Raw genomic sequence first — 15937 nt, forward strand, 5'->3', positions numbered from 1 at the left:
TTTATTGACTTAGAGGAAGCCTCTTCATTTATTAAAACTAATAATGTGATTATTTACCAGAAAATATGGATCGGATGTCACCTTCTCTCAAGAGAACAAAAGAAACAAATGTCTGTACAGATGTCAAAAGAAGAAGCAAAAGACTGATACTGTTACAGCCAAATCTCTCCATTTACTATGATATGAATTGTTTTAATATTACTTTAAAGGACCAATTTTACTGCTTGGAATTTTAAAACAAAGTCAGCTAACTACTGGAATCTTTATCTATATTTTTTGAAAATAGATGACACATGAGAGTTTTCACATTACCTCAGGTATGTAAAACAGGTTACTTTTCTTTCACAGAAGGAGGGTTATATAGCACATACAATTATTTATACTGTAAATCAACATACATAGTATATGTGTATTTTCTCTTAATTTTCTCTTTTCTTTCTCTCTTCTCTCTTTTCTCGTTATTTATTTTAACTGCATCTTGTGTACCTTTCTAATTTCTACTATTTACTATACTAATATAGTCTGTATATATTTAATAACTCACTATCTATACATAGATAAATAATAGTCTAAAATAATCTAGTTTTAAGGGAGACTAATTGGAATAGTGACCTTAACTAATTGTTATTACAATATTTGTTAGATTAATGATAGTCACTGTTATGCTTATTGGGATTGGGGACATGTTCGTGATTAACTCTGAAATGTTCCATTCATGTACATATCTCCTTTGAATTATTTCCTTTTAGTATTAACAAATACATAAAAAGGAGGGAAAATGTACTGTTGGTTAAGAGAAGTGAAGCTTTCTTCACATTCTATTTGCATTGCCATAGCAACAGTAAACAATTGCTGCAGTTTCTAAGGACACTGTGAATCTGTGAAGTGCATTTAGCCTCACAGATAACAAATAATAAGAAAAAGTAATGTTGTTTAGTTATTAAAATGAAAAACAACCTAAACAAGGTAAAATAAATACATAATAGGACTATTTGTATATATTTTATGAGTTATCCTCATAGGATTACATACTCCTGGAAACACAACTGAAATATTCGCAAACTACATGTGCACTGACATGTAGCTGCTTGATTAAAAAGTATTATAGCAATAACCCACGCAAAGCCAACCATGGGTAAATACAGCATTACCCACACCCAGAAGTGGGTTATTGCTATTATACCATGACATTATTTAAGAAAAGAAATAATGGCATAGTATAATGCCTGTTTACTGCCCTTCCGCAGATGTCTGGCAACCGCGGCAGTTCTGATGTACTGCACGGCTGCGCAGTACATCAGAGCTGTGGGCAAAAGCAACGGAGAAAGCAAGAGATCTTGCTTTCTCCGTTGCTTTTTTTACTGTTCGCTATGTTAAATGGGTTTAACATAGCGAGACAGCTTTAAAATAAGCAACGGAGATGTCCATTGCTTATTTTAAACTGTCTCGCCATGTTAAACCCATTTAACATAGCAGACAGTGTTTAAAAGTAAGTTATACTAATGGAAAAAGTCCAGGCGACGGACCTTTTTCCATTAGTATAACTCGATTTACAATGTGCACGCTGGCCAATCAGCGTGCACGTTTTGGGGGGGGTCATGGTATAATACTCATTTTAACACGCCTATTCCACAAGCTGTCTGCAGTGTAAAAGTTACATTTTATATGTTACTTCAAAATGACAGCCTCTAGAGCACATGAAAAGATAGATACATATTACTTTTTGCAACATGTTATTTTTGCAGTTACCTCACACTCTGTACAAACTCACTTGGCAACTGGTAGCTATTAATTTAAAATATCAATTTAAATATTAAATGAGCCCCTGAAATGCTATTGACATTTTGACAAAATATAATGTGAACTGTAAAATGAATGACTTGAAAGAAGTGACGTAATGCATAGATTTCAAAGACAGTTCTTGACACTACAGTAAAAGTAAAAATGTATATTCACAAGGAAGTATTGAAATGTTTTAGTCTTCCAGTTAAAATAGCTTACTGTCAACATTTTGTGATATCAGAAAGTTTGAAGAGCTAGATAATTACTATTATTTGTCTTTATAATGATTATTAAACAGATGTTAGACTTTACTTAGTTTAATGAATTGTGACATATGTTTATGAGGAAAAGTGGACTCAATTACTCACATTGGACTACACATTCCTCTAAACTCAACTGAAATGTTTCCAAATTACTTGTGAATTTAAATGAAACTGCCTGATTAATAAGCATAATTTAGTTTAGCAACCTGAATCCATAAGCTATCTGTTCTATATATGCTACATTATATATGTCGCTTGCATATGACAGTCTGTAGAGCACATGAAAAAATACATATTAGTTTTGCAACATGCTATAGTTGCACTAAACATACATTCTAAGCTAACTCAATTGGCAACTGACAAGTTATTTATCTGAAACATCAGTCTAAATATTAATTGTGCCCTTGAAATATTGTTACCAATCTGACTAAACAAAACCTGAATTGAAAAAGGAATGATTTGAAGAAGTGAAGTATTGTACATATTTCAAAGACAGCTATTGACACTACAATATAAGTAGAAATGTATACATGCAAGGAAAAATTGAAATGCTTTACACTTTTAGTTAAAATAGCTTATTGTTAACTATTTGCTTTATCAGAAAATTTAAAGAGCTAGGAAATTATTTCTAATTTGTCTTTATAATGTTTACTAAAGTGATGTTGGTCACTGACTTGTTTAATGGATTGCGAGTCATGTACAAGACGGACTACTGAATGTTATTTCTGTTTACCTATGTTTGCTGAATTTCTTTTATTAGTACTGATTTAAAACAAGGGAAAGAAAGGGAAGGGAAATCTCTGTTTTTGGTCAAGGTAGGAGAGGCTTAAGAGTATTCTAACTGCCCCGAGAACTCTCTAAGATGCTCTAAATACTATTTGATTAATACTTACCTAAGGTACCATATAGGTACCTTCACATTCATTCTAGACCTGATGTGATTACTCATTCTCGAAGCAGGAGGTGCCCTATGCAGGATGGGAATTGTCAGGGTGATCATAGTTCATTCTTAGACTCTGCTTTGTAAATCTATAAATATGTAAAAGCACTGCATACTAGAATGTAGGGCACCTCTACTCAGAGTCAGGATACCACTGATAAGCCATGTCTTTTCATAAGTGTAAATTGAAGTTGGTGAGCTGAAGAGTGAAAAAGTAAAGGAAGACAGTACACCTGCAGTAAATTCATATTTCATTGGTAATCACTCATTGTCTCCTGTAGAGTCCTTTTAGTCAAATTATTTTAGTAATAATCTATTTGTTGTTGGCTTACTTAGTGTATGCTCCTCTGTTGCATTTAATTTATCCAACATAACATATCTCACATGTTTAGGATCTCTTAAGGGTAACTAAATATTGGATATTTTCTAAGTAAACATAATAATTGTTTACACTACTAACATTCTATCCTGATATATAAAATACTATAGAACAATAATAGAATAATATAGAATTTCATATCTCTTTTAAGAAAATTCTCCATATAATAATTTAACATATGGAGCTCAGTTGATATTGTTGGTTAAAGATATGAGTAATAATCCAATAGATCTATCTTTATCTATTGGATTAGGAATGACTTTCATTCCATGTTTAATGGTAAATTCATATTTACTTATATTTGATACTTAATGTTTTATAGAAGTACTTTTTTAAAGCTTGACCAGAATTTTGCCCTAGTTATATTTAAAGAAGAAAGAACATTAAATTACACTCCCAAGTTTACACACATTAAAAATAGCATCCAATGTTATCAGAGAATATCGTATGACTACTATAATCAAAATAAAAAAAGAAGCAAAAAGTTTCTTCCAACAATAACTTGAAATGGATTTAACATTCTTATCATTAAATACTAATGGTTTAAATAATTCAAATAATAAATTAAACTTACTAAAATATTTAAATCTAAATAAGGTGCAAGTAGTATTTCTCCAGGAAACACATTTTAAGACTGATGATAGCTTTTTTGGAACCCTAAGGACTATACAGTCTTAACTCAATCCTCCTATAGAACAAAGACAAAAGGAGTATCAGTTCCCTGGAAGAAAAACATAATCACTCCAAAAGTTATTTATAAATATGAAGACAAAGAAGGTCTACTAGCATTTATTATAATTAAATTTAATAACAGAATATGGACCTTAGCTAATCTGTATTGGTTCCCAGGAACTGGATCAGGAATGGTTAAAAAACACCTAGATTTTATTTCCAACAATTTTAAAGGAAATCTTAGACTTTAATTGTACCTTAGAAGCTTCTGAAACCACCAAGAAGTATTTTTGCATAGCAGCTATTTCAAAATCCTTAAAAAATGTATTGATTCATTTCATTTAATAGACACTTTTAAAGTATGATGATAAATCCTTATTATTTTCCCATAAAGACCATAGATTTGGAACACAAACCAAAATAGACAAATTATTCGTAGTTCAAGATTTACAAACAAAAATCCTCAACTTGTCAATAGTTCCATGCCCCTTCTCAGATCATGACACCCTGCTAATGAAGCTCCAAATAGAGTTTAAACCTTTAATCCTCTCAACTAGAATTCCATCATATATCATGAAAATTAAAGAATTCAGACCCTGGATGTTGTCAGAACTACAATTATTTCTTGAAATTAATAATACAACAGAAATGAGTAGAGTCATGGTTTGGGACTCATTAAAAGCATATTTATTTGGTAAGACCCTTAGCTGGTACAAAAACAAAGTTAGAGAGTGGGAATCTGAATCATTAGACTTGCAAACCAGTCTCTTGACAGAAAATCTAAAAAAATCAGAATTGTCCAGAAGTCAAAAAAGAAATAGAGGAATTAAAAAATATAATGAAATTCTAACATAAAACTTGTCTAGCCTTGGAAAAATTAAAACTAAACTGATTAGCCACCTTCTCAAAGATATCTACATAACTTATCTACAAGAATTAAAATATAATCTAAAGCAAATAACATTAGTAGTATATATCATGAAAAGAAAGGGGAAAAAGAATCAGATATAGGAGACATCCTTGAAGCATTTTGGTTCCATTAAATGAAACACTTCAAAAAAGAAGATTTAGATACCAACCAAATAAACTTAGGTACAAACCTTATCAATATAAAAAAAATTCTGAAAACTTAAAACTAGACCTACAAAAACCTATATCCTACAAAGAAAGTGTTGACAAGATAAAAGAAAGCAAATCTAACAAAGCTCCAGGGATGGATGGTATAATTATGGAAATTTACAAACTCTTCCCTTCAACAGTAATCTCCCTTTTTCATAAAACTTTGCTAGAAGTCCAGTCAGAAGCAAAAATACCACCCTCATGGAAATATTCTCTCATAACACCAATTCTAAAAGATAATAAACAATCGGACCGTTGCACCTCATACAGACCTATATCATTACTGAATAATGATTACAAGATATTCATGTCAATCCTAGCTAACAGAATGAAAATCCCACTTTCAAAGACAATTAATATTGATCAAACTGGATTTTTATATAACAGGCACACACATGATAATATTAAAAGGATACTTACTCTGATAGATTATGTGAATAAAGAAGATAGAGAAACACTTGTAATCGGGTTAGACATAGGAAAAGCCTTTGATTCCCTTAACTGGAATATCTATTTAAAACTTTAGCATTATTTGAATTTCCTCCTCCCTTCATCTTATTACTAAAAAACATATATATTAATAACGTAGCCTACATTAAATTAAGTCCTTTCACCTCAGAATCTATCAATGTAACGAAAGGTACTAAACAAGGATGCCCCCTTTATCCTATTTTATTTGCTTTGGCTATAGAAATACTTGCAGAAATAATATGCAATAATCCAAGAATAAAAGGAATAGAAGTCTTTAACCAGTACATATCTAAAATAATGTTTTTTGCTGATGATATTTTATTAACCCTATCAAACTCCAGAGAGTCATTAGAAGAGCTAGAAGAAGTAATGGAGACATTTTATAAGATTTCAGGCCTACACTTTAATAGATCAAAATCAAAATTTATATTTTTAAATAAGAAAAAAGACCTACAAGTTACAGATAAATCCATCATAGGAAAACAAGAACTTATGCTAAATTGTTTAGGAATAGTGTTATGCAAAAATATAAACAAAACAATATTAATAAATTATAAAAACTTTATTGAAACAATAAAGATATATACAGAAAAATGGAACAAAATTATATTAACTTTTGAAGACAAATTGCAATTAATAAAAATGGTCTTATTGCCAGAAATACTATATGTAGCATTAGCAATACAGTTAATTCCTGAAAGATGCATTCTTAAAGAAATAAACTCATGTTTAATAAAATTTTTATGGTATTCCAAAAAGAATAGAGTAGCTTTAACTCATCACATTAGACCCTGGAAACAAGGAGGACTGAACTTCCCAGAAATAGAAACATATATAAAAGCATTTGTGCTTAAAACTACAATAGACTGGATAAACCCAAATTATTTTGTCAACTGAAAAGAATTAGCAATGGCTATATTAACAAATGAATTTAATCTGTTAAAAACATTTTTAATAGTAGACAACTCAAACAGACCCTGGTACATACTATGCATAAGTATACAATATAATATAACAAAACCTTCTAAAACAACACTTATTAATCATTACATCAATTCCTTTAGGAAACTTATCAATGCAAACATAGATCTAAAACTTTGGTTTGACCTTTTAACCCCATTTACCATCACTAACAGACCTATATCATTACTGAATAATGATTACAAGATATTCATGTCAATCCTAGCTAACAGAATGAAAATCCCACTTTCAAAGACAATTAATATTGATCAAACTGGATTTTTATATAACAGGCACATACATGATAATATTAAAAGGATACTTACTCTGATAGATTATGTGAATAAAGAAGATAGAGAAACACTTGTAATCGGGTTAGACATAGAAAAAGCCTTTGATTCCCTCAACTGGAAATATCTATTTAAAACTTTAGCATTATTTGAATTTCCTCCTCCCTTCATCTTATTACTAAAAAACATATACATTAATAACTTAGCCTATATTAAATTAGGTCCTTTCACCTCAGAATCTATCCATGTAACAAAAGGTACTAAACAAGGATGCCCCCTTTATCCTATTTTATTTGCTTTGGCTATAGAAATACTTGCAGAAATAATATGCAATAATCCAAGAATAAAAGGAATAGAAGTCTATAACCAGTACATATCTAAAATAATGCTTTTTGCTGATGATATTTTATTAACCCTATCAAACTCCAGAGAGTCATTAGAAGAGCTAGAAGAAGTAATGGAGACATTTTATAAGATTTCAGGCCTACACTTTAATAGATCAAAATCAAAATTTATATTTTTAAATAAGAAAAAAGACCTACAAGTTACAGATAAATCCATCATAGGAAAACAAGAACTTATGCTAAATTGTTTAGGAATAGTGTTATGCAAAAATATAAACAAAACAATATTAATAAATTATAAAAACATTATTGAAACAATAAAGATATATACAGAAAAATGGAACAAAATTATATTAACTTTTGAAGACAAATTGCAATTAATAAAAATGGTCTTATTGCCAAAAATACTATATGTAGCATTAGCAATACAGTTAATTCCTGAAAGATGCATTCTTAAAGAAATAAACTCATGTTTAATAAAATGTTTATGGTATTCCAAAAAGAATAGAATAGCTTTAACTCATCACATTAGACCCTGGAAACAAGGAGGACTGAACTTCCCAGAAATAGAAACATATATAAAAGCGTTTGTGCTTAAAATTACAATAGACTGGATAAACCCAAATTATTTTGCCAACTGAAAAGAATTAGCAATGGCTATATTAACAAATGAATTTAATCTGTTAAAAACATTTTTAATAGTAGACAAATCAAACAGACCCTGGCACATACTATGCATAAGTATACAATATAATATAACAAAACCTTCTAAAACAATACTTATTAATCATTACATCAATTCCTTTAGGAAACTTATCAATGCAAACATAGATCTAAAACTTTGGTTTGACCTTTTAACCCCATTTACCATCACTAAGAAATTTCCTCACAAAATATATAGGGAAACAATAACCTCCTGGGAACAAAATGGATTCTTATGCTGGTTTCAATGTGTAAATAAATTAAATGTTTTAGATATACATATGATAAAAACTGCTTACAATATTCCAACACTGGTTAACCTTACAAAGCATTCTAATATACACTCAAGATTTATGCAGCTTAATTAATAATTCCTCATTTAAAGATATTCCAAATCTAATAAGTTTTCTGTATGAATTTATATATAATAGATGACATACCAGTGGAAGCATGGAGGTGCTTAGGAGAATCGGCAGTGGAATTTTTAACCAGATTGTTTAATGAAATTTTGGAAAGTCAGAAGATGCCTGGGGAGTGAAGAAAAAGTGTTTTGGTATCTATCTTTAAGAATAAGGGTGATGTGCAGAGCTGCAGTAACTACAGAGGGATAAAATTGATCAGTCATAGCTTGAAGTTATGGGAAAGAGTAGTGGACACTAGGTTAAGAAGGGAGGTGATGATTAATGATCAGCAGTATAGTTTCATGTCAGGAAAGAGCACTTGAGATGCAATGTTTTCTCTGAGAGTGTTGTTGGAGAAATACAGAGAAGGTCAGAAGGAGTTGCATTGTGTCTTTGTGAACTTAGAGAAAGCATATGACAGTGTGTCTAGAGAGGAGTTGTGGTATTGTATGAAGAAGTCGGGAGTGGCAGAGAAGTATGTAAGAGTGGTACAGGATATGTACGAGGGTAGTGTGACAGTGGTGAGAACTCTGGTGGGAGTGACAGATACATTTAAGGTGGAGGTGGGATTACATCAAGGATCAGCTCTGAGCCCTTTCTTATTTGTAGTGGTGATGGACAGGTTGACAGATGAGATCAGACAGGAGGCCCCATGGACTATGATACTTGCAGATGACATTGTGATCTGTAGTGAGAGTAGGGACCAGGTTGAGGAGACCCTGGAGAGATGGAGATATGCTCTAGAGAGGACAGGAATGAAGGTCAGCAAGGCTAAGACAGAATATATGTGTGTAAATGAGAGGGAGGGTAGAGGAATGTGAGGATGCAGGGAGTAGAGTCGATAAAGGTGGATCAGTTTAAGTACTTGGGATCAACAGTTCAGAGTAATGGTGAGTGTGGAAAAGAGGTGAAGAAGAGAGTACAGGCAGGGTGGAATGGGTGGAGAAGAGTGTCAGGAGTGATTTGTGACAGACGGGTACCAGTAAGAGTGAAAGGGAAGGTCTACAAGAGGGTAGTGAGACCAGCTATGTTATATGGGTTGGAGGCATGTGGCATAGACAAAAAGGCAGGAGTCAGAGCTGGATGTGGCAGAGTTGAAGATGTTAAGATTTGCACTGGGTGTGACTAGGATGGACAGGATTAGGAATCAGTATATTAGAGGGTCATCTCAGGTTGGACAGTTTGGAGACAAAGCAAGAGAGGTGAGATTGCATTGGTTTGGACATGTGCTGAGGAGGGATGCTGGGTATATTGGGAAAAGGATGCTAAGGATAGAGCTGCCAGGTAAGAGGAAAAGAGGAAGGCCTAAGATAATGTTTATGGATGTGGTGAGAGAGGACATGCAGGTGGTTAGTGTGAGAGAGCAAGATGCAGAGGACAGGAAGAAATGGAAACGAATTATACGCTGTGGCGACCCCTAATGGGAACAGCCGAAAAAAGAAGAAGTTGTGAAAAGAAAAATTCCATTTCAAATATATATAAAGAGTTAATAACATATAAAACAATTCCCAATCCATCATACTGGAAGTTCTTAACAAAAGGTCAGTCATTGCAGTTAATAGAAGAAATTAAAAGTAACATCTAAATATCAGTTAATTACACCTCTAACACACAGTACTGGAAAATATTTAACTGGAAATACTTATATACAGCATTTTTAACACCAGATAGAATTAAAACGATCAGTACTACTAAAAATGTTTTTTGCCATAGGTGTGAAAAATCAAATAAAGAAGACTGGATTCATATTTTTTATGAATGTAATAAAATTAAATAATATTGGAATGGAATCAATCATTTTTTACAAGCTTTATTTAATGGATCCTTTATCTTAACTAAAGTATTGATATTACTAAACGTAAATGAAGGTCCCTACCTGAATAAGACAAATATGTATTTATTGTGGACAATACTTGCTATAGCTAGGAAATGCGTAACCAGAAGGTGGAATTCAAATACACCCCCGACCTTGGAAGAATTCTACACTTTACTGAAGAGAACTTCATTAATGGAAATAAAAATCAAAGAACTATGAATCTATCCCAGGCCATTGGTACATAATCCTTGGAAGAAAGTTATATCTTTGCTGGACACTCTGCAATAATCAATATTGTATCTCTGATAACTGGTCTGTTAATTCTGTATTTAATAACATACAGTGTATATAATTAAAAGTCAGGCTATTGTAAATATTGTATATAGTTGTTTAAAATGATATTTAAAAATATTATGTAAATGTTATTTTAATTGAAAATAAAAAAACAAATATTTGAGGAAAAAAAATCAATATTGGCATGGCTATTGGCACTAGAAGTGCCCATAGCTATGCCTCTCTGTTGCCAATATAACTGCCCATTGAAAATAAAAACATTGTTCTCGAGAATAATTTCCATAAAAAGACATATTAATTCTATAAAAGTGCCAGTAAACTCACTGTTATGCAATAAATACTGTTTCAGAAACTCTATGCCTACATCATTTGTTATACAGGTAAAAAGGGACTGCATATCCAATGTCACTAAAATATAAGTGCCACATGTATTATGTTCTGAAAAAGCATAAAAATCATTTAAAATTTTTTGTGTCTTTCAACACATATGGATTCTTATTAAGTACACTTCTCAAGTGTTTTTTCAACAAATATTGAAATATTTTCTGTGCACCATCCCCTACCAGACACTATAGGTCTAAGGGGTGGCTTATAAGGGCCCTTGTGAATCTTAGGTATCCCATGTATTAAAGGTGTAACAGATTTTTCACATTTGAGATAATTATACTGCTCTAAAGTGATGTTACATCCCAGTAAACAGTCATACAAGGTAAAATATTGTACAGAAAGGATGAAGAAATTAAAGTGTATGTGTCCCTATCCTGTAATAGAGTAAGCATTTGGTCATCATAAAACACCCTGTCCATAATGACAACTGGTCTGCCCTTATCAGCAGGTTTTATCATCAGTGCATTATTGTGAGTCACTTTATACAAAGCTTCCTGTTCATTAACATTCATATTATGGCTAACATTCCGTAATTGCCTGTGTGTGAACAAAGAGATAATTTCTTTCTCACATTTATGTTCAAATACATCAACCACAGCATTATTACTAGGTATAAAAGAACTAGGTTTCCTAAAAACCATTGATTCATTGTCATTAACCTGTGCAAAATTTGATTTAAAATAAACTTTCAAGATTATGTTACTTGTAAAAAGTTTCAAGTCTATCATGCAGTCAGTGATATCTGGCTCCTGAGTTGGTATAAAACTCATACCTTTATTTAGTAATGAAATTTAATCTGGTGTTAAAGTCTGTGAAGAAATATTCCATACTATGGTGTTGGCCCCATTTGCCACATTTTTTCAGACTCTGCCCTTTTTGAAGAATCTATATTCCATTTCCTCTTGGCTCTGCCCCTGCTGTTGGAGCACTTGTTGGTCGGTGTCTGTATAGGAAAAGGGAAAACACTCTTGTTCAGGACAGTGGCATCACTAGTTGCTTCATTGGTCATAAAGGTATGAACAGGGACATTGCTGGTACTAGGAATTGGATTTATCTTACTTCTGGCTCCTGCATTCATTTTATTTGTTTGTTGCTCTACTCCAGTAGCTGAAGAAATACACTGGGTTTATAAAACTAAGGCTGAAGCAATTGTTTTAGGTGCAGTTGTGATAGTACCGGTCGTCGGCGTACTGACGTCATCACTTGGCCTCTCCTGTGTTGTCTCTTTCTTAGCAACAGGTTTAGGCCAAGCAAAAACCCAGTCTTGCGAGAAATCACTACAGTCTCGGTCTATCTTTTTTTTGCTTTTGTAAAAGTAATTTGTGTTCAAAAGCCAGAATAGAGTTAGTGACACTGCTGAGTTTTAATATCAAGTAAATCTACAGGATACTTTTCATATAGTTCATTACTTTTCATATAGTTCACTTTGCATGGTTGAGGATAGATGTAAAAGTCTTTCTTCTTCTGGCTTAAAAAAATCAGTTAATAGCCTCATATAATTTTGACTAAGTTTGAGGTTAAGTTTTTGCCATTTAGTTAGGAGGTCTTTATAATAACTCCCATATTTCGGCATCTTTAAGATTCTTAAGCCTCTAGGCACTATTTGGAGCTCAATACATGCCTCAAAATGATAGCGCTGTAATTGCAGGCATTTTAATTTGTACAAACAATCTTCTAAATGAAGCAAATCTTTGCTCATACTCTGAAGGCAAGAAGAGGTATTACCTTGTTCAGTGTCAATTCAAAGCTGAACAGAAGCTTTGTACCCAATTAGGGGGGTTGCCTTCTCTGGTTAGTAGCTGAGACAGTCTGTTACCAGCAGTTACATTATCCATTCTCTCACTTGAAGGTACATAAGGTAATTCTATGTTGAGAACAGCTCCTTCTGCCATGATTTCCTCTGGTTTTAAATATATAAACCAAAAATAAAAATAGCAAAGTCCTACCAAAGGAATGAATGCAGCTTCTGAAGATAAAACCACTGAACCAATGACAAAAATGACGATCCAAAACAGCAGATACTGCAAACCAAAATCAGAAGGTAGCATAAAAAGCTTTTAATTTGTTAGAGCTTTCATGGCAATCCAAGTCACTTCATCAGACACAGTCTACTAACACCACTTCATTTTTAAAAAATGAACATCCAGTAAAAATACGGTTTCAATAATGCAATTAATGTATGAACTCAGGCATATAAAGCTACAGCGTATAAAAATAGACCTAACATAAAATGCATATAAAATACATATAATATTATCTAGACTAATGATGCTTATAAAGCAAGTGCGGGTTTGCCCATTGCTTAGCTACGGTTAATGCAAATTAAATGGCAGAAGAGGATAAAAAGCAAGAGATATGCAAATGAAACAGTATAGCAATAGTGTAGTGTGCAGAGCATTTACCTTACGAGCAGTCATTCCCAGTTCAAGTCCCACTGCAGCACATTAAATTTTCCATGTCAAATCATGTTATGACCAATATTTTTAGTTGCATAACCTACTAAATAACATATATTTGTGAACTGGAGTACTGCATTAAATGCAGATATGAGATGTCAGTGTCATAATGTTGCAAAGTCCACAGATAATCACATGTGCCCCATACAGTATATGTACACAGAAATCAGGGATACAAATGGAAGGTAAAATATGTAATGAATAATAACTCCGTACAGCTTTCAAATCCCTCACCTTCCAAAGGACCATTAGACATTACTGTCTAAATTACTGCAGTGGTAAGTGGGAGTAAGCACTAGTAAGCAAGTGTAAGGAGAATTAAGCAGTAGCAAGTGAGAGTAAGCATATGTAAGCACCAGTAAGTGAGTTTAAGCTTGTTTGCATGGGGGTAAGCATTGTGCACACAGGTTAAGCAATATGGAAGGTAACTCTCTGTAAGCATATTTAACTGAAGGTTGGCAGTGCTTACCCTTGCGCAAACCCACACAAACCCACTTACAAGTGCTTAAAAGTGCCTTAATCATTCTGTATCCAACAGCCGCTGTCCTGCCCAGCAACAAAATGAACAGCCTTGCAGGTCTTGAACCCAGGACCTTATACACTATAGTCACAGTCATTAACCACCAAACCATCACAGCAGTACATATGATTGAGCTATCACCAAACAAATCCTCACTGTAGTAAAATCAAACTGAACATGTGAAAGGAATCAGTATACAGTCATATGTTCTGTAACCTACTACATAACAAAAATATGTGAACTGGAGTACTGAAGTAAGCCCAGATGTGAGCTGTAATTATAATAGAGTTTTGAAGTCCCCTATTAAACACAAGGACCCCTCACAGTGTGCATACACATGAATCATGGATACCAGACAAATATATAACATGTAATGAATAATAAATCAATACCAAAAAGCAAATATAATGCAAAGTAAATATTAAGCAACGCTAAGCATGGCACAGGCCAGCTTAGTAGGTGTAAGAAATGTGTAGGCCAGCTAACTCAATTTGCCCAGTGGTATACCCCTTTAAACAATGCCAACCTTAGGTAAGCAGGTTTGCCCATAGCTTAGCCTTTTCAAAACTGTCCAATCACAGCAAAGTGTGGGAAATCGGCCCTACTTAAACCCAACAGGTGGGAATACATCTCATAACTGGTTGTAGTTTACCCTTGCAAGCACCATGTCAGGACTGGGAGAGGGAGTGCGCTTTCAGGCACAGTGTTGGGGCATCCAGGAGTCCAGAGTCATGGCAGGATTCCTTGTCAAAGACCATGAGCAGAGACTGCTGCAAGGTCAGTACCAGGGTTCCCAATATAAAGCGGAAGCCTGTGACCGTCTCGCCCATGACCTCACCAGTGCCACTGACATACCCCAAACTGGTGAGCAGGTCAGGCATCACTATGTTGACCTGAAGCGGCAGAAGGGGGATCTCTTGGATCAGTGGATCCAAGAAGCTAGGATGGCAGGGGAGGTCCCAGCTGTGTGTAAGTATCACTCCATTACCTGTTTAATAATTGCCACCTCATGTATATTATGTATAGGTATGGCTAAATATTCCTCTTATGTCCTTCACAGTGGCAAGTGAATGGGCTGCGAACCAGGAGGCCCATGGATGTCGCTTGGAGAAGTTGCGATGCGAGGCAGGTTAGTAATACTCTTGCATGTACTGTCATAAGAAATAAATCTAAAAGTTAATTGCCAGTATAAAACCTGTATTGTTTAAGGCAAGTACTGCATACACCAGAAAATATGGCAGGAAGAGTCTCATATAGGTTGTATGTAAATAAAAGTATAATAGCCTGACAGTAAAGGTCTAACTGCTAGACTGCATGTATGTACTCTGGTATCATATGGTAATGTAGATTTGCAATCACTTAATAGTACTGCTGTATTACGCACTGTTACCCACACTGTGCAACATAAATAAAATGTGTAGGAATGTCTGTATATGACTGGTATAATCCCCAGAGGTCATTTAGTACAACTGAGAGAGACTTAGACAGAAAACAGTGAAAAGACAGACAACAAAGTCCGAATAGCACACGCAACTGAGACGTGAACTGTTGTATATTTAGCACACACAGCCTTGGTTTCAATCCTGGGAGTGGTAGTAGTCTGCATACAGAATCATACCCCACAACTGTACAGATATGTCCAGAATGTCCAGTAAAGTGGCCCATATCTGCTGCCTGTCACTCTTTCCCCTGGGAAATCAGTAGGATGATCCCACACATATAGGCAGCAAACAAGACATACAACGGATTGTCACACATCTATAAGAACAAACCTGTCACTCTAGCAACTCCCCAAACTGTTATGAGAGTAATAAGCCAAGTATGTCCCATCTACACCCTCATTTTGTCAAGCTGTGACCAGAGTGTGTACAGTAACAAAGTGCATAATAGTAATGTGGAACTGGTACTTTGTGTGGCAACATTCAGGGGTCCAGGGAAGTAAATACTGTGGGAAGAAATAGCCAGGGAATTGTTATGGCTAGGTTTGTATAGGCCCTAGGGCTGATAGCCTAGTACCAACCTATGAACCTATGCTAACAAACATTGCTCCCACAGGTACATCAGATACGAACACTGTGCCGAGAAATAAAAACCTGATACCCTGTACTGGTACTGTTTACTCTGGTATTGTATAGCATTGT

At 33.9% G+C, this 15937-nt stretch overlaps 1 protein-coding gene across 3 annotated transcripts in view; it reads left to right on the plus strand.

The window, feature by feature from the left end:
• ZFPM2 (zinc finger protein, FOG family member 2) overlaps positions 1 to 15937 on the plus strand; it is a 1273567-nt gene that overhangs the window by 610835 nt on the left and 646795 nt on the right. The gene's annotated exons all lie outside the window — the stretch shown is intronic.

This window comes from Protopterus annectens, chromosome 3.part0 (assembly GCF_019279795.1).
Source record: "Protopterus annectens isolate FY-2018-M chromosome 3.part0, PAN1.0, whole genome shotgun sequence".
Taxonomy (NCBI): domain Eukaryota; kingdom Metazoa; phylum Chordata; order Ceratodontiformes; family Protopteridae; genus Protopterus; species Protopterus annectens.